This window comes from Pleuronectes platessa, chromosome 3 (assembly GCF_947347685.1).
Source record: "Pleuronectes platessa chromosome 3, fPlePla1.1, whole genome shotgun sequence".
Lineage (NCBI taxonomy): Eukaryota > Metazoa > Chordata > Actinopteri > Pleuronectiformes > Pleuronectidae > Pleuronectes > Pleuronectes platessa.
Window position 1 is genome coordinate 28465976 of NC_070628.1, and position 23270 is coordinate 28489245.

Below are 23270 nucleotides of genomic sequence, written 5' to 3' on the forward strand. Positions count from 1 at the left end.
CTGCGGCTCTGTGCTTATTGCACTCTCCTTGAGTCACTTAGAACAAATATAAAAAACAACAACTTGTTCCTGTAATACTACCTCGTAGTCCACTGAGGCTACTTGCTGCTGGTTGAATGTGCTATTGTCAGTTAATAACATAGAAAGAAAAAAGATTTCTCTGTCTATTGACGAAGGCATTTCACCACACAATGGCTTCATTCATTGTAGGAAATGTGCATATTTCACAGACAAAGCCAGCTCTCTCCAGCAGACTCTTCTCAGATCTGCGCTGATCTCCAAGAAATTCCTGCCGGGGCAAAATGCTTCTTCCATAAACCGCTGGTGAGTGGTCATATAATCTGCTGCCTCTAAGATTTAAAGCAGACATTGAATCCACCTGCTAATTCTTCATTGTGTTTCGTTCTGAAAGAATTAGACGCCAATTACTTATACTCATCTTCTATTCATTTCTTCGAGTAGAATACGGCAGAGTGGTTGCAGCACATTTTCAAGGCTGTCACCGCATTTTCCTGCTAAAACCTTGAGTTCTCATATCAACATCAACCATAATGATGGTCGTGGGTTGAGGCTGAAGGGGGAGAGTTTTGAAAAGCCAGGTAAGAGGAGGTACGAGATACATCTTCATCCATTTTAAGGGCCAAATGACTGACTGCTTTAAAAGCTTGCATACCGGGGCTGAAATATTAATATTTGCTGCTCAGGAACATTACCAGTGTGCTTGGAGCGAGGCAACGATAATTATTAATGAATCTCATTTTCAGGCTACTGTGCTGGATGTTCAAAGTGCCTTCGACTTTCAGAGGGAAAGCGTAGCGCAGCGTTGCCTTCTATCAGGAGTCAGTAGACTAAACATGAACAATCTGTTACAATTCTCTAATTGGAGTTTGAGCTCACCGCACTGATTTGTTTATCTCAGCGGTTGTGCTCTAGATGACTTATTCATGAACATGTGGAAAATCACATCACTCCAGAAGGTCCCATGCTTTTGTGAGAACAGACTGATCACTCTTTTTTACCGATTGCTGCCTCAGGCAAGGACATCATTTGAAATAGCCGTCATCACTTAATATTTATTTGAGATTCAGTGTTTGATTAAGCTTGAGGTCCTTGAAGATACAAAAGCCCTACAAACGGCATGAGAACTCACAGGCTCTAACTCATACACTTCAGCCTGGCGTATTTAAAGAAATCTGTCCAACCAACGCTCCACAGCAGGAACTGTTGCAAGAAATGGTAAGTCAAGGGTACTGACAAACAGAATTTCATATTATATTACAAGATTCTTTGGATAGTTGCTTTTAAGCTGACCTTATTAAACAATTTTACATTAACAACATCAAATAACAATGGGTCATGAGAAATATGTCACAGTCAAATTGTCAGAAATGTACTATACACTGCATTTTCTCAGCTCTACAAAGCATTTAAGCATCTATCATCTCATTAGGCTTTCCACCTATTGCATAATAGGCTCATTTTTAGTCACAGTGCTACCTTTAGCAAAACCCACTGTACACAACGTACCTAGTACCACACGGCTAACAGACAAAGTTGGCATTAAATGTGGGTGACCAAATACTGGACTTTGAGTTGTTGGGTAGCTTGGAAAACCATTACTCGACCTAAGCATGAATGTTGCTCCTTGTCCACGGGATGTTTAAACTGGCAAATGCGTACGTCAAAATAACTTGATAAGATGTTATTTTGTTTTTCTGTGTGAAGCTTGTTGCCATAGTCACTTACTTTTTGCTCTTTATTTGCTCTCAACCAAACAGAAGAATCTGGTTCTTATCTCCCAAATACTCACGTGCCACATCAGGAACATAATTACTGAGAGTGAAAGTGCTTGTTATCCTCAACAGTGCTCAACAAAAAGTGCTTGTAACATGTTTTATACATTTACAGCTACTTTACCAATCGATATACAAATACACATAACTGTATGTATATTTTTGGTAATACCAACGTTTTGCCTTTATGAAAATGTAATGTTTCTTGAAACTCAAATATCAAAGTCAAACAAGCATTTGCACTTTATAATGTATTCAGGCCTGACATGTACATGATTATAGGCAGCACCACAGTGTGGTTTGCCTCTGGTGTTTCCATGTATTTGGTTTGTTTAATATCCTTTTTCTGACCGACTATATTTGAAAACTAGACTGTAGTTGAAAAGACTGGAAGGATACGGGAGTGAGTTTCAGACTTTAGCTGAACTACTTAGCTAGAAATCACTCACTGCCGGGAGAATTTCTAATAAAACGTTTGTATCTATGCAGTAAAAGGGAAAAGGGACTGTGGTATTCCTATTTCCCTATGGTAGAAATACAAAAGTAACCAGAAGCACCAAGCTCCTGGGCCTCTCTCTTATTGGATGCTTGACCTGGTATGTTTACAAAAACTAGGAGACGAGTCGGGGTCCATATACCGCTCCTAGGGGTAAGAATTCAGCATCGGCTTGTTAAACCAGCATCTTTAGTCACAAGGGTTTCAACGTGCATTGTTCCCGAGTGCAAGGAGCTGAGGAAACATCTTGCTGGAGTGAGCTATTATTGGTTTCTAGGATCTTGATAGGTAAAGGCTCATGGCAGCTGTGGGTTTTAGAAGCCGGCTGTCTGCGTTTAAATTCAGCCTCGTACACCGTTTTGAAATATCCAGGATAATTAGCAAACGATAGTTGACTCAAGTTGTCCAGCCGCGGTTCAAGGAAGCCAAGCACTGCTGACCTGACATGACACGGCAGACCTGCCTGTTGCTGTGACTTCCCACCCACCACTTACAATTAAGTGATGGCACATTTATTATTGAAATTTCAACTTAGGGTTCAAAATATCACTGATGCTGTTGCACTGCTGTAGAGCTGGGCCAGCAAATACTCCACCATGCTCAGCAGCTAGTAGCTGATAGTGTCTGTCTTGTGGTTGGTTCTGAGCAGGTAGTATAGAGTGAATGAAAAAAGTCAAGTCACAGGTCAGATTGTTAAAAGATTAGCTAGAATTGGTGAGATTCATCACTGCAGCTCCGCTGGTATTATAATGTCATTTTAGTGTATCAATAATGTAATCATATATATATATATGGATGTATACTGACTGTGAATTCAACTTTTCATCTGTTAGAAGTGGGTTTTCTCACAAATTACATAATCTTGATTTTCTCCCACTGAACATTAGTCTCTGTCTCCTGGCAAAAATAATGATGACAATTTGTACATTGTTGTAGCAACATATCTTTTGGTGTATACACTTCAGTTGGCAGTAACAAATTTATTGCTCCAGGATGAAATTACACATGCGCCACCCGCTGACATGCACCTCCATGCAAATAAGTGTATTTCTGATTGACCTCACATCTGAGCAGCGCCACCAGTCTAAGAAGATAATTATGAGATGAGCCAAGCTAATGATGTCTTTAAATTGCAGCGCCCCTCGCCACCCAGTCAACTTTGACCCGCGGAACAGTTTGCAATGCAATGACTGTGAAAAGTTCAATTAAGCTGTAATTTGAGGCAGAGGCCATAGAATAATTGCAGGACGGCGGGTGGTCTTTTAGTTCAGTTCGAGCATGCTTAATAAGCAGTCCGTCTCCCTGCTCACCAGCTAACAGCATCTGTTCCCTTATGTGAGATATCACTGAATAATGACGAGAAGACGCTACAGAATCATGCTGTGTGGATGAATTGTGTCTGGAGATTTGACAGTTCAGGGAGAAAACAATGAAGAAGATGATGTTTGCCTAAATGTAATTGGCAATTAACGCCTTAAATTGATGTTCGGGTTGGAAACCACCTCTTTAAAATACACAGAAACTGCAAACATGTTTTTGCATCTACTTGGATAGAGGGTGGTGGTCTGGGGGAGGGCGGGGGGTACAGCTCAAAAACAACTCCCTTGCTCATAAATAAATAGAAATATGCTGAGAAAACTTGAACATTATTCACATAGCTGTTTTTAATATACTGCCCATAATTACTGGAAGCATGCTGGACTGGATATTAGGACACATCTGTTCTACCAAGGGACAGATGCTCCTGGGGATTTCTATATCAATGCTTTCCTTGTGAACTCACTGGGAGGACGGCGGGAAAAAGGGAAAAATAAGATACAATTGAAGTGCACAATGTTCTGTGTTGTACTATGAAATTCAATAAATTGTTTTCAATCACCAAAATTGTGCTAGCCATTCCTGCCCTGAAGCCATACAAATACAAATCAAAACTGGTGACACCTCGGATTCCTTCACCTGTGTCAAATAAATAACGGGCTTGTTTCTGAAAGGGGCTGAATGTAAACTATGGATAGGATGGCTGTACATATAACACACTGAGTAATTGAGTCCACCATGCATATTTATGACTAAATAGACACCGTGTCGGCCCCTGGATTTATAGGGGAGAGCTGAGGTTTTGGCAGCGGCTCTGCTCAGCAATCTATGGTTTTATAAAAAGGCTTTAGCAAGCAAACCAGTCAATCTGTCATTCCTATTAGAATGGGATATATCAGCACACTGGCTGCATGGTCCACGCATCCTTTTTGTGTAGTCAAGAGCTCTGAACGGGGCTCGGGAAGGAAGTGATTGCCATTGGCCAAATGTTACAGTAAGAAGGAAGTGAAGCTGAGAGAGTGCCCATTCAAAGGAAATGCATCTAAATTCAAAAAAGGATGTAAACACTACATCGTCATATATATATAGAGAGAGAGAGAGAGAGAGAGAGAGAGAGAGAGAGAGAGAGAGAGAGAGAGAGAGAGAGAGAGAGAGAGAGAGAGAGAGAGAGAGAGAGAGAGAGAGAGAGAGAGAGAGAGAGAGAGAGAGCAAGACCATTAGGCATTCAATGCTTTCAACATTCACAGGGAGATTGCTGTTCATGAAATAATTTCAAGAAATTAGGTACAATTTCATTTTTTCATTTTAAAACAGTAACAAATACAACATTTCACACACATGCCAACAAACACATTGGGTTTGTGAATTAAAATATTTCAAGCTGACATTGACATTTAGACAGATTCTTTCTATTTATTTTATATTATAACATAACATATGTTGTATTTGTATCATTATACTTCACGCATTACTTTAAATGTCCCTTTTGAGCCACAGATTATGATGAATGTGTGTATACCAGAGGGCAAATGGGGAGGAAAGATTAAACAGAACAGTTATTGTTTGAAACTTCGGGGAAAATGAATGACCTCGGGTAAAAATGAATAAATATGGAACAATGTTTGTAGACTTGCATTATCATGAAAAGAAGATTGCTGGCAGACCTTTCATATTGATGTTCGCCACATAATGCTGATATTTTGTGGATTTGAATTTTAAATACAGACAACTGAGCCCAATTTACATGTATAATGTTTCATTTCAGGTTCATAGTACTGTATATTACAATCTTTTCGGGTGAAAAATGATACTGACATGAATACTGTTCAACTCCATCCAGCCTTCACTCAAGTGCATTCAACTCCATCCAGCCTTCACTGCTCAAAGTGAAGATGGAGAACGTGGGAGTGGACCAACACCTGGCTGCATGGACAACGGACTACCTCACAAAGAGACCACAGTATGTGAGGCTCCATCACTGTGTGTCTGACGTGGTGCTCTGCAGCACAGGTGCCCCTCAGGGTACGGTGCTCTCCCCTTTCCTCTTCACCCTCTACACCTCCGACTTCACCCACAACACCACACACTGCCACATCCAGAAGTTCTCTGATGACACAGCCATCGTTGGATGTGTTCCGGAGGGGAATGACCTGGAGTACAGGGCGGTCATCACAGACTTCGTCAGCTGGAGTGAGCTGAACCAGCTTCAGCTGAACACCAGCAAGACGAAGGAGATGATCGTGAACTTCCGGAAAAAAGCATCCTACTTAACACCAGTGAACATCCAGGGATTGGACATAGAGGTGGTGGAGAGCTACAAATTCCTGGGTGTTCACCTCAACAACAAACTGGACTGGTTGGACAACACACATGCCCTCTATAAGAAGGGCCAGAGCCGCCTCCATCTGCTGAGGAGGCTGAGGTCCTTCGGAGTGTGCAGGGCTCTCCTCAGGACTTTTTATGACTCTGTGGTGGCCTCAGCCATCTTCTACGCGGTGGTCTGCTGGAGGGGGGGTAGCACGGACAGAGACAGGAGCAGGCTCAACAGACTGATAAGAAGAGCGAGCTCTGTCCTGGACTGTCCTCTGGACTCCATTGAGGAAGTGGGGGACAGAAGGATGTTAGCCAAGCTGGCGTCCGTCATGGGCAACACCTCTCACCCCCTACATGACATTGTGGGGTCCCTGAGCAGCTCCTTCAGCAGCAGACTGTTACACCCACGGTGTAAGAAGGAGAGGTTCCGCAGGTCCTTCATCCCGGCCGCAGTCAGGCTCTACAACACCAGCACCACCTGATAATGTTGTAGTCCCTGTCGATTATCTCTATCTCCACTCAACCTCTCACCATAGCTGTATTTGTATTTTTATTTTTCTTATTTGTGTTTGTATTTTTTGTTTTACTCAGTCCACTACCATGCACAATATTTATTTACAACACTTTACATCTATATTTATATCATGGTCACTTAAAATGGTTACATTGCATTATTTATATTTCCTGTATGCTATGTTGTAGTATTATTTATATTATGGTCACTTACTTTTTAATTATTCTTCTGTATCATGGTCACTACTGTTGCAATATTACTTATAATATTTTTGTTTTCATTACAATAACACTTACATCATTCCACTTTTCCCCAGCACCTGCTTTTGCACAGTGTCTGTTTTGCAGGTTGTTTGTTATCTGTCTGTTATCTGTACTCTTATTATGTGTAGTCTGAGTAGTGTACATATTGTGATCTTTTTTATTTGTGCTTCGGCACTGTTACTCTAATTCTGTTTTCCTTTATTGCTGTAACAAGTGAATTTCCCCATTGTGTGGATAAATAAAGAAATCTAATCTAATCTAATCTAATACACATTTCATATTAAATTTCGAAAGGGTCTATCAATTTTTTTTTTTTTTAATGAGTCATACATCACAAAAGGGCCATTGTTTAAATAGAATACGTCACACACAGTATTTAAGGTGTCTTGTAGCCATACAAGTCAAATTAATCACAGTGGGCAGATGTGGTTAAAAGATGAAAAATATCAACTGTCTAAGCAGGTTTTCTTTGGGGCTGAATTAATAAAGAGGAGTCGTTCCTTGAGTTCATTACAGCAAAGTAATTAAAGTGATACTGGGGCTACGAGGTTATTAAACAGCCAGGATGTGACACCAGGGCAGTCAGGAGCACATGACAGCCGGGTTGTGACCACCCTGTGTTTCACAAACATGCTGCATAGGGTTGCAGGGGACTGTCTATACCCTGGAGGCATCATTAATGTGATGGCATTTACAACTCCTGGCTCAGAGACTGGATCTGAGCGGTGTGCACTGTCTGCTGAGCCTTTTCCTCCAGACCTCTCAATGACACAGTGACGTGGTTAACATTCAAAGTTCCAGATATCTAATGGTTATTATTAACCACTTGTTTAAAGTGGTGAGGATATCATTGTTCTATGATATGATTCGGAGTCTTTCAATTGTGTTTTGTTGAGCTCTCTGCTGACTGTGTGTTTTTCTTTCTTTAAATATTTTGTGCTTTACAATCAATTCCGCACAGTTAAACACTTTTACACAAGGCTGCTAAGTACCAAGCATCTCCAGCTAGCTGCTGCTGAGCAGTTTCACTGGAGCAATACGTTTGCTGAAGGACACATGGACCTTATCTGTGAAGCTGTCTTCAGTCATTCTCCAGGTGGGATTTTAACCAATTTCACCACAAGCAAATAGGATAACGCTCATTTAATATCAGCTGCAAATATTAAAGTGGAGTGTGCTGTCATGTACAACTGACAGACCTATATTTTTCTCAATATTTAATTCATGAACTATTTCAGTTGTAAATTATGAGGACACATTATGTTCTTGGCTACATATAGTCTTCCTTAAAGTATTTATTGACACTCTCATATATATATACTATTTACACACGTGATTATATGAAAGGATAATGTATTAATTAGACAGACACAGAATATACAGTCCTGAATAGCTCCTCATAATAAATCTACTTTATTGTGCAGGTAATACAAAGCAGTTCTAAACTGCATCACACTTTAACCTGAAAGGAATTAAAACAAAGAGCAAAGTTCTATGAAGTAGGAAGTCTTAGTAATTACAATCATCATCATTGAATATATTTAGTGTGTTGCAGAAAAGCCCCAACATGTAGGTTTTTCTTTTAGAGGTGGAACCAAAATCTGCATATGGCCACACATGACAAAATCCATCAAAAATCGAACTTAAATATATCTGGTCATTGAGTGCATTAGGTGACTTACTATGTGCCTTTGTGAAAAATTTGAAAGGGTCGAAAGCCTTGAGGGCAACTATTATCATAATTAATATCAGTATTATTGTAATTAATCAGAGCTGTTATCACTGCTGCTAATATTATCTATAACACCATTGCACCTATGGGTACTGCTACATTATATTTTACAGTATTTAACTACAACACCAGGTCAAATGAAGTGAACCAGTTACATCGAGCAGAGTTGTGTTGTAGTTGTGTTGCATTTTAAGCAATTTGTGTTGTTAAATCAGCATGAATAAGGTTTTTCTTTGTTTGGCCATAACCAGGTGTTCAAGTGACAGTTCAACTTTTCAGTGTACGTTTGCTAAATGTTCAGTGTATCAGAAAGTAAATGAAGATACAGCAAGGAAAAACCAGTGTCACAAGATTTAAGTAACTAATCTTCAGCATTATTACCCTGGCAGCAGAAGACTCTGGGTTAGGAATTTGATTAAGTAGAATATTTCAGGTCCATCAGACTGTAAAAAGATGAAACAAGCTTTAATAACTTGACCCGTGTTGCTCAAACACAATACAAATACATTGTCCTTTAATCAACCCTTAATTTCAGAATATTTCACTGGTTTTTAAATCTGCTCACACACATTTTGCCGATTAAATAAGCTGCTTTAACACCCTTCATTATTCGCTCAGTTAACATGCGACACAACAACATCCAGACTTAATACAACATCACAAATAACTTCTTTATTCTCCCCCAGACAAAGCAATATGTATTCAAATTGTGTGTGTTTTTTTTTTGAAGGGCTTGACGGGAGCACACCCTGGTGAGCTTGGATTTCACAGTTGCATTTAATCAAATCAAATCACTGCTGGTCTCCCATAAGGCTGAACAGCTTAGTTCAATATCATGTCCTTCACTGGGGTTTTTGAACAGCGTGCAAGGCCAAATGGTCTAACCTCAAACTGCTGTTTATTGTACTTTGCCACATTTAGCATTTCATTCCTGGTGCAGAACAAGGTGCTTGCATACATGAGATTAAAATGTATAATGCCGTAGCTAAAATATGTTCCCACTGTAAAACAAGGGTATGTCCTCATCTCTATTTAAGCATGCCTTCAAGTAACAATAAAGAAATATTGGAAAGAGAGGAATATGTAATGTGAACCCTATAAAGGAGCGACAAAGAAAAATGTTTTACCTGGATTTCTTTTTTCTACTTTACTCTGTCCCTTCTGTTTCTGGAAAACTACCATTATGACACTCTACAACAGATAATTTTTCACACAGCTACTTAAATTATTCACCCCCTTTGCAATTTTCACGAGCTAGGTGATTACATAGTGAATTGGTCCTACGGGCAAAACAGGAAAGTAGATCTCCACAGAAGTTATATTATGTAATAGTTCAGTTTAAGTCATCTAAAATGTCTTACCCGCAAACCTTCTGTCGCACCCTGCAATGAGGGTCATGACCTCTGCAGCAGGGAAAAAACTGAGAAGATGCATTAATAATGGAGAGCAATTTTGCACTTAGTCATCCTAAAAACAGTGCACAGAGGGTCGTCAGTTTGATGGTTTGGCAATGACTTCTGATGTGCCAAGTAAAACCGCTTCTTACTTTGTTTGATGCGGATCAAGACCTGTGTTACTGTATAATATGGAGAAAAAAATTAAACAGAAAAGAAATGATCTAAAATGTAATGTAAAATATAAAAGTATAAATATCTGAAGCCAGTTTCACAGATTTTAATTCTCTTATCCAGTATTATCCAAACTGTCGAGCAATTTTACTGTGATGTATTATAATATTACCAGGTCTCTTGTTACTTTTGATATATTACATTTACTATATGTGAAAAGAACACATTTGTTTTCAGTTGGTTCTGTGTTGAAGAGCAAATGGTTTCCAGCCTGGACATCAAACTTTGAAGTCGGTTGTCTAATAACTGCAACAACAAACTTCCAGAACAAACCCTGTTCACTGAGGGGAAAAACGTAGAAACCTCAGAGAGAGCCACATGTTAGGGATCCCTGTCCCTGGCCGAACTGAAGGGCATTAGATGCCTCATGGCGCTGAGAACATCAGCACAATGACAATATTTACAACACTGATTAGAAGAAACAGTTTTTTAGCATAATGAAAGTACTTCGATGTTTAAAGTATTTATACAGTACATAATACAATGTCTAATAGAGATGAAGGGAGCTGTAATGGTAGAATACGTGAGCAGGCATCTTGTATATCAAGCTGTCTTGTAGTCATAGCCCATGATCAGCCCTGATCATGATGCCCGCCATCATGATCTCTTATTCGCCATCCACCGGCATGAACTTTGGTCCATAATCACATTACTACTTCAAATACTAATAATAACCATATTTATATTGCAAGTTACAAAGTGTTGTTGAACCACGTTGAAACCATTTAAGACTTAAGGAAATTAAAATCAGGTAATTAAGGTAGAAAGATTTGAAATAAATTACAATTATCCCCAAAAAATTTTTTAGACAATAACATAATATTAAAGATAATTGTGATGGCAATAAGCACAATTGTGCTGCTAAAGGTAATGAAAAGCTTCTTTTTTTTTTAAATGAACACAGCCAGCAAAGCCCTGCCTGAGGATCTGAGAGTGTGCTCTAACCATATCTGTATCTAACCATACCAGAAATATGGCGTGCTTTAAAGGTCATCACTTAAATTTTGAATCTTGAGTTCTAAAACTGAGTCGTAACTAGTGCAAAGAAGTTAGAATTGGACTGATGTGATATTTTCTTCTTGAATCTATTAATTGCCCTGCAGCTGCATTTTGGAAACACCTGAAAGTGTGAGATTGTTTTTTGGCTCATCCATGAATACAGCGAAGTAAAATAATTGAACCAAAATGAAGTGATAACATGAATGACCCTCTAAAGATCATGCAAAGAGAGAAAAGACATGCATCTTCCTTAACTGATTAAAAGCAAATGTTTAACACTACTCGTTTTAAATGGAAAGTCAATGTCATCCAGGTTTTTGGCTGCAGGTTTGATATTTGCAGGCACTGAGAGAGAGATTTAAGATGATTCTAATTCTGATGATTGAGTGATTAATTCACCTGGACTTCCTCAACCAGAAGAGCTGCCACTGTAACATAAACACCAAACTCTGCACAGAATTATTGATATTCTTAAAGATACCTAGCTAAATATTGGAAATAAATACAATTTTTTCATAAATTCTAAGTCTATTTGCCTGATCTACATTTCAACATTATGCTTGGCCCTTATAATCGTGCTGCTTTCAGACAGTCACTGAACTCCGGACTTTCTACTGAATCATCCAGAGAGTGAGTCAGTTGCTCTTGTCAACTTTCCTTGGAGTTTTTCTGCCAGCCCCTGAGTAAAATGTCTGGACATTATCAGGGTGAGCGACTGGACATGTTGTTGGTGGCACTTCTGACATCTCACAGACAAAAAACTGGGGGAAAAAACAGAGAATACAAACACCTCAAGATGGGGGTGTCATACACATAGGAGACACCAATGCCAATGTCAACTTGAAAAGAGAATACAATTTTGGTGATAAGAGCTAATGCCGGTGTCAATGTGCTGTCAAAAAAAATACATGAACACTCCTGCAGCATTTTTATATGTGTAAAAAAAAAATCACATATTAATGTGATATCCACTCACTAAAGTAACATAGTGCAAGAACAAGCGTTCCTAGTAGTGGGAATGACAAGATGCACTGTCCTCTTTATTCTAATACAGGGTACCATCAGAGTCATTTTGAAGCTGCTATTTAAAAGTAGAACAAGTTGCATAGTGTTGCTTTAACTGAAGAAGGTTTTGGTAAATCCATCACTTTATTTCTGACAAACAATATATATGACGTTTAAAATTGCTCTCTTCAGTGGTTTTTATTGGATCATAAATGTGTGTGTCTGCAAAAAAGTGGTTAAGGATCTGGAGTTTATTTATGATACTTACCAGTTGCAGCATATACAGACAAATAAGGGGGCATGGATGGAGAACTGGGGAACCCTTCAAATTAGAGGGGCCATAGAAAATCTGGCATTAATGAGATATGAGAAAGTTCCATTTCGATAAATAGCATCTAAACCAGTCTTGGTTTCCATTAATATCAACCCAGTTTACAGAGTAAACCAAAAACATTAGAAAGTGATTCACAGTGTCAAACGCAAAACTTAAGTCCACAATAAATAAAAGAGAACAAACACCAACATGGGCTGTAAATAAAGGGTTGTTAGTGATTTTGTGGTGCAGACGACAGTCTCAGTATTCATACATAAATTAACTCTAAGTAGATGAAGTTACAACTTAAACATTCACACTTTTGATTAATTCGAAAAATCTTCATTTAATGGGACCCTTTATGTTCAACTCATAGAATAAAGTAACATGGAAATTAATTATTATTCAAAGTAATTGAAATACATCAAATCTAATCAATAATTATTTTTGGGTGGAGGTCAACCTCCAGGTCATAAGACCTGGTTGTCCTCATCCCTGTTTAGTGATTAACCAGGTCCTGGCAAGGAAAGTAAAGTACACCAATTCCAAACAGTTATTACAAAGAGTGACTCTGTGAATTTAACTTCCTCCTTCACAACTTGAAATTTGTTCTTAACTTTGCAAAGAGTGTGCAATACAACAATATGTAGAGAAATGAGAAACTTGCTGTTTGAATAAATACATATTAATATGCTGTTGGCCAAACTGAGATTGAAGTGAGCTGCCTTAGTCCACAGAGACATAATCTACGGCTCGGTGGCCAATTCTAAACTCGTACTATTTTTACATATTACAGATCTGAAACATTCGATCAGGCAAAGGTTTCTAAAAAACACAGAGGCAAAAGGCAAGGCCAAAAAGAAGTTCGGTCATACACACCCAAGGAAAAACACTGAAAATGCTTAACCACTCACAGAACTGACTTGACCAACTGGGGAAAAACATCGATAAACACACATACTAAATGCACATATTGGAACTAAAGGTCTCTGCAAACCAAATCCATATGTCTCATAATATATGTTTTAATATGTCGTTCAATAAAAGATGCCTGGACAGATACCGTGCACACTGAGTCTGGGATTTCATTATCCCTTTTCTTCCAAAAATTTGCAGTAGGAGATAAAATGTGCTCTGAAGCACCGTTGAGTGATTTGAATGCATCTAAAAAGCATATTAAATGCCCATGTTTAAATGTATAATTAACCTTGTTAAACTCAGTTTGTGCTGGGGTGCTCTGCTTGTATTTACATTGGTATGACGGGTTAGGATGTTCCTACTGACCTCTCTCCTCTCGTCTCTCCAACCCCACGATGCATACGGTGCATTTATCACATGATGAATAGTGGCAAGCATTACAGTAAATTCAAAATTACAAAAAAAACAAAAAAATCGTGACCTCAGCATATTGTGGACTATATAGTGATCAGTGGGTGATTTCTGACCCAGCCTGGGTATGCAGAGACCTTACCATTGGGGAAACTAGTCAAAATCACAAAGTGCGGGAAGGCAGACAACAGGAGGTGTGTTTGGTCAAGTACATAATAAAAGGGAAAATGTACAAAAGCAGAAAATCATTTACTCAGGAACTAGATGTAATTACACCATGTAAGTGAGGAGGAGTCACTGTAATTGATTATAAGGATATCTTATTTGTTATGCTATATATATGTTGTTTTACATTTAATTTCAACGTGGTTAGTAGTACCGTTTTGAAAGGTATATAGCCATGTATTCTAGTTGAATGGCCATTTGATTTTAGCTGTGTCTGTATTCTGTGTACCATTAACAATTAATGTTCTCACTCAATCTTTTAAGGTTTTTTAATAAATACATGAATAAGAAATGACTGAACAAGTGGAAAAGTGAGTGTTTTAGTTTTAAAATCAAGATTTAATTCTGAACAATAACCCTGTCTTGACCCCAATCCTTGTGGAGTGTTTCTATGCATGTTCACATGAGTCCATGGTTAGAAAAAAATGTGCTTGAGATGAGGCAGGGGTTAGAATTTAGAAAGATTAAGGCTTGTCAGCCGTGTTCAGTCTGGCTTGGGAAGTCCTTAAATTGGAAGCTGGGGCTATCCATCTTTGTCCACTGTCTCAACAGGAGAAAGATAGATGCATTCAATAAATGTGGTCTTGAGAAATCTGCAGGAAATGATTAAGAGTGATAAATGGGGAAACAAGATTTTTGCAGGGCTGAGTTTCATGTGACATCCATTATATCATCAATGGCAAAATGGGCTTTCCAAAGCACATGGTGACAACAGCTTGAGAAATCTTGTGTATATGCTTCGAAGCAGGCAGAAAGAATATCGCCTTCAAAGGCCATTATCTTTAAAAAACCTCTCGCTCTATGATGAATGTTTCATTGGGTGAAAAAATATCTTAGATAATTAGGCAGCAATTTGTCACATTCTTAAAAGCATGAAAATGTTAAGTGAAAATGTTTTTACCTGCATCCTGACACTGATTAAATTAACTCTTTATCACACAACCTTTATGCAAAATGCTGTTTTAAGCTCAGCTGGCATCGCTTTGCACATAAAACAGGGGGGTAACTGATGCCCTGTCCCAATTCACCCCTTAGCCCTACCACTTGGCCCTCCCCCGTCGTATTGTGCATGGCCGAGATGAAATGTTGTCCCATTTCTCAAGGTGATGTAGGGTTAGTGGCCATATAGCCCTTCATACACTTCTTCAAACAAAGTCTATTTAGGACCCCCCCTAAAAACGAAGGGAGTAGACGAAAATTTCCGAATGCTTCACAATTGGTGAAGCAATCAACCTGGCAACTGCTGCAGGGAAAGTGCTGAAGCAGTTGTTTGTATGAAATCTTCCAAAATAACCATGACATTTTTGGAAAAATATTTATTCGCTGTGACAAGGAAAATCACTATCAAAGAAAATTGTAAACAGAGGCAGAGGAACGACTAACGTTCATTACTCCTGTGTTCATTACATGAAGTTTGATGAATTGTCAAGCTAAATTTTGCAAGCCTCCCTGCTCATGTTCTGACATATTCAGTGAGCGCAGAAGTTTCTATAACGTTACATTGCAATAACTGTTGTGATCATGCTGACTGTTCTTTGATCAATAGATCAATCTGTCCTGTGTGTCTTACTATTGTCAGAAGTGTCACTATTATAATTTTTGCTGATAACCATTGTTAATAAAATAATCTTGTTATAACTGTTATAACATTGGTTGGCTGCCGATGAGGTAGTGAGTGGAGTCCCTATTCCTAGGGTAAGATTTATTGGCCCACTCCCTTGTGGTTCGGTTTGGAGGCGGACACTATCTGCAAAAGGTACTTCATATAGGGGTAGGGCCAAGGAAGAGGAATGAGGGCAGGGCGTAAACACAGGTACACTTGAAGTTAAACACAACCTGTTTTCCCTGCTGTTGTTCAAATGTAGTCTTTGTTACGAGCACAGATACCTAGAGGGGCTGCATTTGTCACTTAGTCACTGTTTTCTTACAGGAGATCAGACTAAGATGTAGAGGGCCCAAACCGAGCTGTCAAACCGCCAGAGAAGGCTGATAACCTTTGGTGGAGAGCTTGCATCAAAGAAAGTGCTCCACTCATGAGGATAAAAGTTGGCTTTTCTTGTACTTTTCTCCTGTTCTATCCTTTTGTCATTTTTTATCAAAAAGCTATTTTGTTGGTTGCGGTATTTAAATTCATTTGATCATTACTCTGTTATCAGAGGTTGTTTGGAACACATCATAGAGCACTTTCATCTGTAGACAGATCACATGAAAGTGATCTGTCTACATGAGCATGGTGTCTCCGGGTTTTCAATAATTTCTGAGAGGTTTCAAAAAACATATGCACTCCTAGAACCTTTAAGCGGAGGACAATGCTTTCCAGGGGGCATATTAATTCTCCAGCAAGATAGCTGGGCCTGATGGATTTAAAGTCTATTCTTAGTTGGCATTTAGCTTAGCGCTAAATGATTTTCAGCTCCAACTGTCTCTTTGTCTCTTTTGGCCTCCCTCCTCTTCTGTTTCCCCCTTTTTGTTTCTTCCTGGCTTTTTTCTCCTTCCATCTCTCCTTTCTTCACCCTCCTCTGTCACCCCATCCTCTCTGTCTTGCTCCCTAATTACATCTCTTTTCTCTTTCCTTCTCTTCCCTGTCCTCAGCCCATCACTCCTAATTCCTTGGTGTAAAAAGCCATGGCTTGCATTCTGTCTGACTGAGAACAGCTGCCTCTCCAATTGCTGAGGCATGGACAGACCTTGTTACAGAGTTGGACAAACTTCTTAGCCAGGCGGTCATGAGTGCATGCGTATTTCACTCCTGCCTCTTAAAGGTTAGGGCAAAATAGTTCTCCAAGTCAGCTCTGCTTGATTGTTAAAGGACAGGGTAAAGATACATGGTGGCATGCTCTATAGAGAGCATTTTTTCAAAAACCTTGATATATTGAAGAGGGTTGCAGGTGGTGTGCTCATCCATATGTTTTTTTTTCCACCTGCTGCTTTTGGAAACGAGCTGTGCTTCTATAAATGCTGCCCTGAGATGCATTAGCCACAGTGGGAGATAATGGCAATAAGGCCGGATCTTGATTGAGCAATAGCTGAAGAAGCTTCTGACCTCAAGCTGGTTAATAAGGGGATCTGCAGGGCGCGGGCTCCTCCAACATCCTAGGACAAAAAATCCTGTTTAAAAATGTTAAACATAATTTATAATAATAATAATAGTTTACATGGTAGGCCGTAAGTGCCTGTGAGCATTAGTTGTTTTCAAATTGTATTTGGTCTGAATACATGTATTTCCTGGTGTAGGGCGGTAATCAGGTGATTAAAAAGTTGGTATTCTTCATCCTCTAACGACAATAACAATCTGAACCTAAATTAATGTATCCATCAGATATTTGTTGAAGAACAGCATTTCAGCAAATAGAGTCCTGCCAGAATAGCTGAAAAGTCAACAGGGACTTAACAGGTGGTGTGGTGGTAGCTTTCTGAAGCTGCTTCACAATAGCAGCCCTTTGGTGACAACACAATAGTGTCTCTGATGCGCATGGAGAATATGTGATGCTGAGTGGCTGCGGGCCATGCAATATTTCAAGCATGTTCAATAACGAGCCCCACCTTTTCTGCAGAGTTAAAAAGCACAGATCTTTCAAGGCTAGCAAACCAGGGGCGAGCATCAGCTGCACAGTAAAATAGCCAGAGCTGGACTGTCTATACTACACAATGTGACAAACACTGTAGATCAAAAATATTTATTTTTTATTTCACAACATGTGAGCATTTGTACTTTTGTATTTTATACTTCTACTCTGATACAGAGGGAATTATTGTTCTCAATGCTTTAATGGTCCAGAGAGAAATGAGCCCTCGCAATTTAACATCCCTGTATATAAAACTGTTTGTAATGCATTTTACGAAAGCTTCACTTGCTGCTTACACAGCCTCAGTTTAAATTATCTAATGATGTCATATACAGTAGCTTAATAAAATAATATTATAATCAGACAAAGGAGTACTCTTACTGTCAAACTTGAACTACAATGAACTCACCTGTATCTGACGGTGTAAGATATAGTTCAATTTAAATATTTCAGCCCAGAAACATCAGCAACTTTTTGAATCTGCCCCTGAAAACGTTTATCATGTGACAGCAGATTGTTTACACTGCAGATGGCTGCTTAGTAACAGAAAATACTACGAAAGAGCAACAGCGATTGTTAAAAGTAAAAGCTGTTTTCTCTCATGTCAGAATATGTGCACACAACGGGGGTCCAGACTCTGCCTGGAGTTTGTTCTTCACATATAAACAACGCAGCAGGAGATTCTCTACTCAGACGGTCACAACAGCGTTCACAACTACAACAATAACACGGCCGCAACTGAGAAGTACTGCTCACTCACTCAGAAAGGCAGTGTGGACTCTGTAATCTGATTACATGGGCTCTGAGTGAAAAGTCAAACGTTCCGCAACCGACACGCATCAACCAACAGTTAATGCATCACAGGCACATTCTCCTCTGGTTGATGTTCAGATGTGAAATGAAGTACCTATACAGCCCTCAATACCCAGGCCACGCATACACACTAGTACCACCAAAAATGTTACATTTGAAAACTGTATTTTTTGTAACTTTTTATAAAATCTTACACTTCATGTAGAGTTATTAGTTTGTGTTATACACAACCAATCTGTGGGAATTTGTTATTCTCATATTTAATAGGAAACCCAAATGCTATAGTTGTTTATTACTCCATCATTAATTCATGACCCCAACAAAAAAGACTAAATACACATAAAAAGACAAAACATTTTTAATTTGTGTTTTATGGAAATTTGATTTATCTAGAAAATATAAATAAACAACCAAAAATTTACTCTGTTTTTGACCATGAAAATTAAAATGCAATGGTAGGTCAAATGCCCAAAAGAAACACAGACAACTTTCAAATAATGTTTTTCATGTCCAGTGGTGATTTGTAACTTTTCTAATTCTTCATGCAGACTGTTTATACCAGCAGAATAATAATAATGTTTTTCTATTTCCTAGTCATAACTGATTTGTAATTCCAATCAAAGATATTTAAACAAATAAAGAAAAAGAACGATTCAAAAGCATTTCAATTAAGTCCACTCCTGAAATACTAAAAATGTATGCTGATTAAAAAAGGCGCAATACATTATGTGTATATAGCCTTATAACACATTTCAAATTTCCATTACTCTGGTGGTATCACATTCTATGTCGGAGTAATGCTTGAATGCTATGAAGTTTTTCCTGTTCTTTCCTTATCTGCCAACACAGTGCGAGTGGAGCAAAAGTGATGACTTGAGGCGATATAGGCAACATGAGGTTTACAGTAGAAAGGCAGGGTAATCTTAGAAAGGTAATTTTCTGGTTAGACTGAGGAGGTTGGTGCTAATATCACCCTCTGTGTTAAATGGCAGCAGGATCCCGAAAGGAATGGACTCTACTGATATTTAGCTCAGGTGCAGAGTTAATACCAGGTGAAGGTCAAAGAGCACAAACACCCACACACATTACTAGACACAAACACATAAAGTGTTGACTCAGGTGATAAATAACTTCCGCAAAGAATGAACAAAATGTAGTTGATTTACCACCTAATACTATTCACTCTGTGATCAGCCTCACAAATCTGATTTCATTGAAAACAACTGGTGATAACAGGATATAGAGTTCTTCATACTCAGCCTGCTTGTGAGGTCTGTTACTGTATTGCACTGTATACATCATTTATGAATCATATCCCTCTGCAGTAAAACATCATGCATTTTACCAGGACATTTAATACATGTGCTTAAGGTGCAAGAGCTTCATGATAATTACAATAACAGTAATGCTTCCTAAGAGTCTGTTTGTAATTTATGCAGCCCGTCAGTGCTGTTCAGTTTTATATAGGTCATTCTGAGTGGCTGATTTATGAAAGCTTCAAGAGAAACGTCCTATCTGTCCGGTTTTATGCCTCCATTAGTCCCTCTTTGGGTGTTATTGATGGGTCTGAGGAGATGCATCATTTATGTCACTGCTTCTGACACAAGTCCTCTAGATCAAAATCTGGGGCCAAGTGTTGCGTCTCCACTTCCTGCAGCAGCCGTCTCCCTCTGTATGCAGCATTGATGCGGCTTGCCAGCATCCTGTAGAAAAGCTGGTGGACAAATTTACATTCCCAAATGTGCACTACAAAATTGTTCACATGCTGGTTGGTTCATTAACAGTGCAGACTGATTTAATTACACTCATTTAGTTGAATGAATGACAAGACTTCATTGATTTTTGAGGATTTTAATTGTATTAGATTTTTTAATCGCTCCATATTTGTCAGTTAGTGGCTTTAAAGTACCCATGACATGGAAATCTGTGCCTGAAAATGGGGCTATTGAGCTTTATTGCATTGCCAATCATGTTGTATTTAAAAATTAGCCTCCACTTATGGGTATCCACAGGAATACTATCTGACAATTACATCAATAAGCTCTTATATCCACTTAAAACATGTACTGTGTAATAAAAGATAAAAATCCATGTTTATATACTGCCTATGAATGATAATTAGAGGGTTGGGTAAAATTGATATGTTGCTATATGAACTGAAAAACAACTTTGTTTAGGCATTGCAGTTATCATCCACCTAGCATGCTGCTTGAAGTTTGCTGAGTGAGAGAATGAAAACGTTATGTTTATGGCCGGGCTTTTGTTTTGTGAATTGATATCATTCAGTATTTGGTACACTGCTACCCTTTTCCAATGTTTCCACAGTCCTCATGCATATTAAGTTGTATTATTGTGGAGGCTGCCGGAGACTGGTCATCCGTTTCACTGGATATTACGTTGCCTTTTTGTTTGTTATCTCTCAGACACAAAATAATCTCTTTTCATTGATTAATAAGCTGAACATGACTGACTCTCAAATTTTGGATGTTGGATATCTTTTATTTTTTTAGTCTATCACTATCTGTTATGAAGTTTACCCGAATACAACAAATTAAAAAACTAACAAAAATGGAAATTGGTCAATGATGACAGCTTACAAGTAGTCAAACAATGCCAACAAAGCAAGACCTGAAAGTGATGAATGTCTGTCAAAATCTCTATACAACTATAAATAACAATTTCCTTAATATTATAGCAAATTAGAGCAAGTCTAGTAGGTTTATCATAATAGCATAGACACTGAGAATTCTTTGCACTTTTGATGACAATGTTTGTGTTAAAAGATCCAATTCTAGAAGTACCTGGCCTAGCAGCTGCTCTTCCACATAGTCCCGGATAGCTGCAGGACAATATAGGAGAGCGGGGTAATGTGGGACATCGGGTGATGTGAAACACCCCCTGTATCTAGGCAACGGAACACATTTGTGGTCATGTGACTATTATGTTTAAAAGCCCCTCCCATTTCCCCCTTGCCATGAAGGAGAAGTTGGTGCTGGTGCTGTGGAAAGTATGTTTTTTCACAAAAATGTGTTATTTGCATGTAAAAGTAAATTTTCTTGCTTTGAACTTAATCAACTGTTGTGTCAAAACAAATTGATTCAGGTAGAACTAATTATATCATACATGTTGATGAACTTCCAACATATAAAACCATGTGATTGATGCTAGCTGAAGATTAGCCTGAATTGATAAGAGATATTTTTCTAAAATCATGGCTTCGGGGTAAAGTGGGACAAATGCTGTGGGGTAAAGTGGGACACTGTCTCACTTTACCTCACCATGAAGCACAAGTTAAGTTTAGTCTTAAACATATTTTAGTGTTATATTACATTATATATGTTTTATTTTTAATGTCATAAACATTGTAGAAAAGCCATCATGCTAAGAAACTACACCAGGAAGACAACCTGGGGCCAAAAAAACCTCGCAGAGATGGAGAGTGCAGCCGCTGAGGTCATGCAAGGAAAGAAGTCCTTAAGAAAAGCTGGAAGGGATAGAAATATTGATAAGACAACCCTCAAAAGATTCATAAAGAAAAAAGAGAAAGGAGAAGTAAAATCAGTAGCCTGGGGTGCAGTAGCTGAGGTAAAGAGAATATTCACAGATGAGATGGAGGAGGAGCTTGCCAAACATTTGAAACAACTAGCTGACCAGTTCCATGGCCTTGCTCTAGTTAAGAGCTGTGAACTGGCATTTGAATACACAGAGAAAAACAATTTCCCTGTCCCTGCCAATTGGACAGAGAAACAATGTGCCGGTAAGCTAGGGTGTGCAAGAGTTCACATGAGTCATAATAATCATAAATGTGATTAATTGACCAATCCCCATGATTCTGTTACTAGTCCGATATTAGTGGTTGTCAATCTAGCTGCCGGGATTTTAACTATTACAACATGTGTGGTCTTGTGTCCCACTTTACCCCGTAGCCGGAGTAAAGTGGGACACAATACCACTTTTTTTAAAACGATCATTTTTTCCCTGCCCTTTGTCCTGAAGACATTCTGATCATTTCCATTGCTAGAATACATCCTAAATTAATGGGAAATGTGTAAATTTGACTGATATATCATTTTAGCTCGCCTAGAGGGGACCAAATGTAAAAAATTTCCCACATTACCCCGCTCTCCCCTACAAAACAGTTTATCCTTGTGTGATGAACCCAACGACCCCTCTTCTGTCCTTCACAGGCTTGAGTTGGATCTACTGGATCTGGAGTCACAGCAAAACCTACTGTTGTAAAATTATATCATCCACATTCATATCAAATTTATTATGTTATGCTGCTTTCAAATATTTTTGTTGCACGTTAGCGTCGCCCTTCTCCTTGCAATGACTTTGTATGCAATGTCATTGCGTGAAATTGTTTCCTTCGTGTTTGGTGTAAACGCATCATTATAGACACTACATACATTTTTAAGAAGTAGGTCTTTATAATTTCTTTCCATCCTGAACTTAGTTAAAGATCACAGAGCTAAGGTTATTTGATTAACCACCAACAGCCAACGGGGAAAAAAATAAAAACTGTAGCTTCTTAGCAAATCATTTAAAATGGAACATGTTTCTCATCTCATCTCATCTCATTTTCGTCCGCTTATCCGGGGTCGGGTCGCGGGGGGAGCAGCTCAAGCAGGGGGCCCCAGACTTCCCTTTCCCGGGCCACATTGACCAACTCTGACGGGGGGATCCCGAGGCGTTCCCAGGCCAGTGTTGAGATATAATCTCTCCACCTAGTCCTGGGTCTTCCCCGAGGTCTCCTCCCCACTGGACGTGCCTGAAACACCTCCCAAGGAAGGCGCCCAGTGGGCATCCTTACCAGATGCCCGAACCACCTCAGCTGACTCCTTTCTAAGTAAAGGAGCAGCGGCTCTAATCCGAGTTCCTCACGGATGGCTGAGCTTCTCACCCTATCCCTAAGGGAGACGCCAGCCACCCTTCTGAGAAAACTCATCTCGGCCGCTTGTACC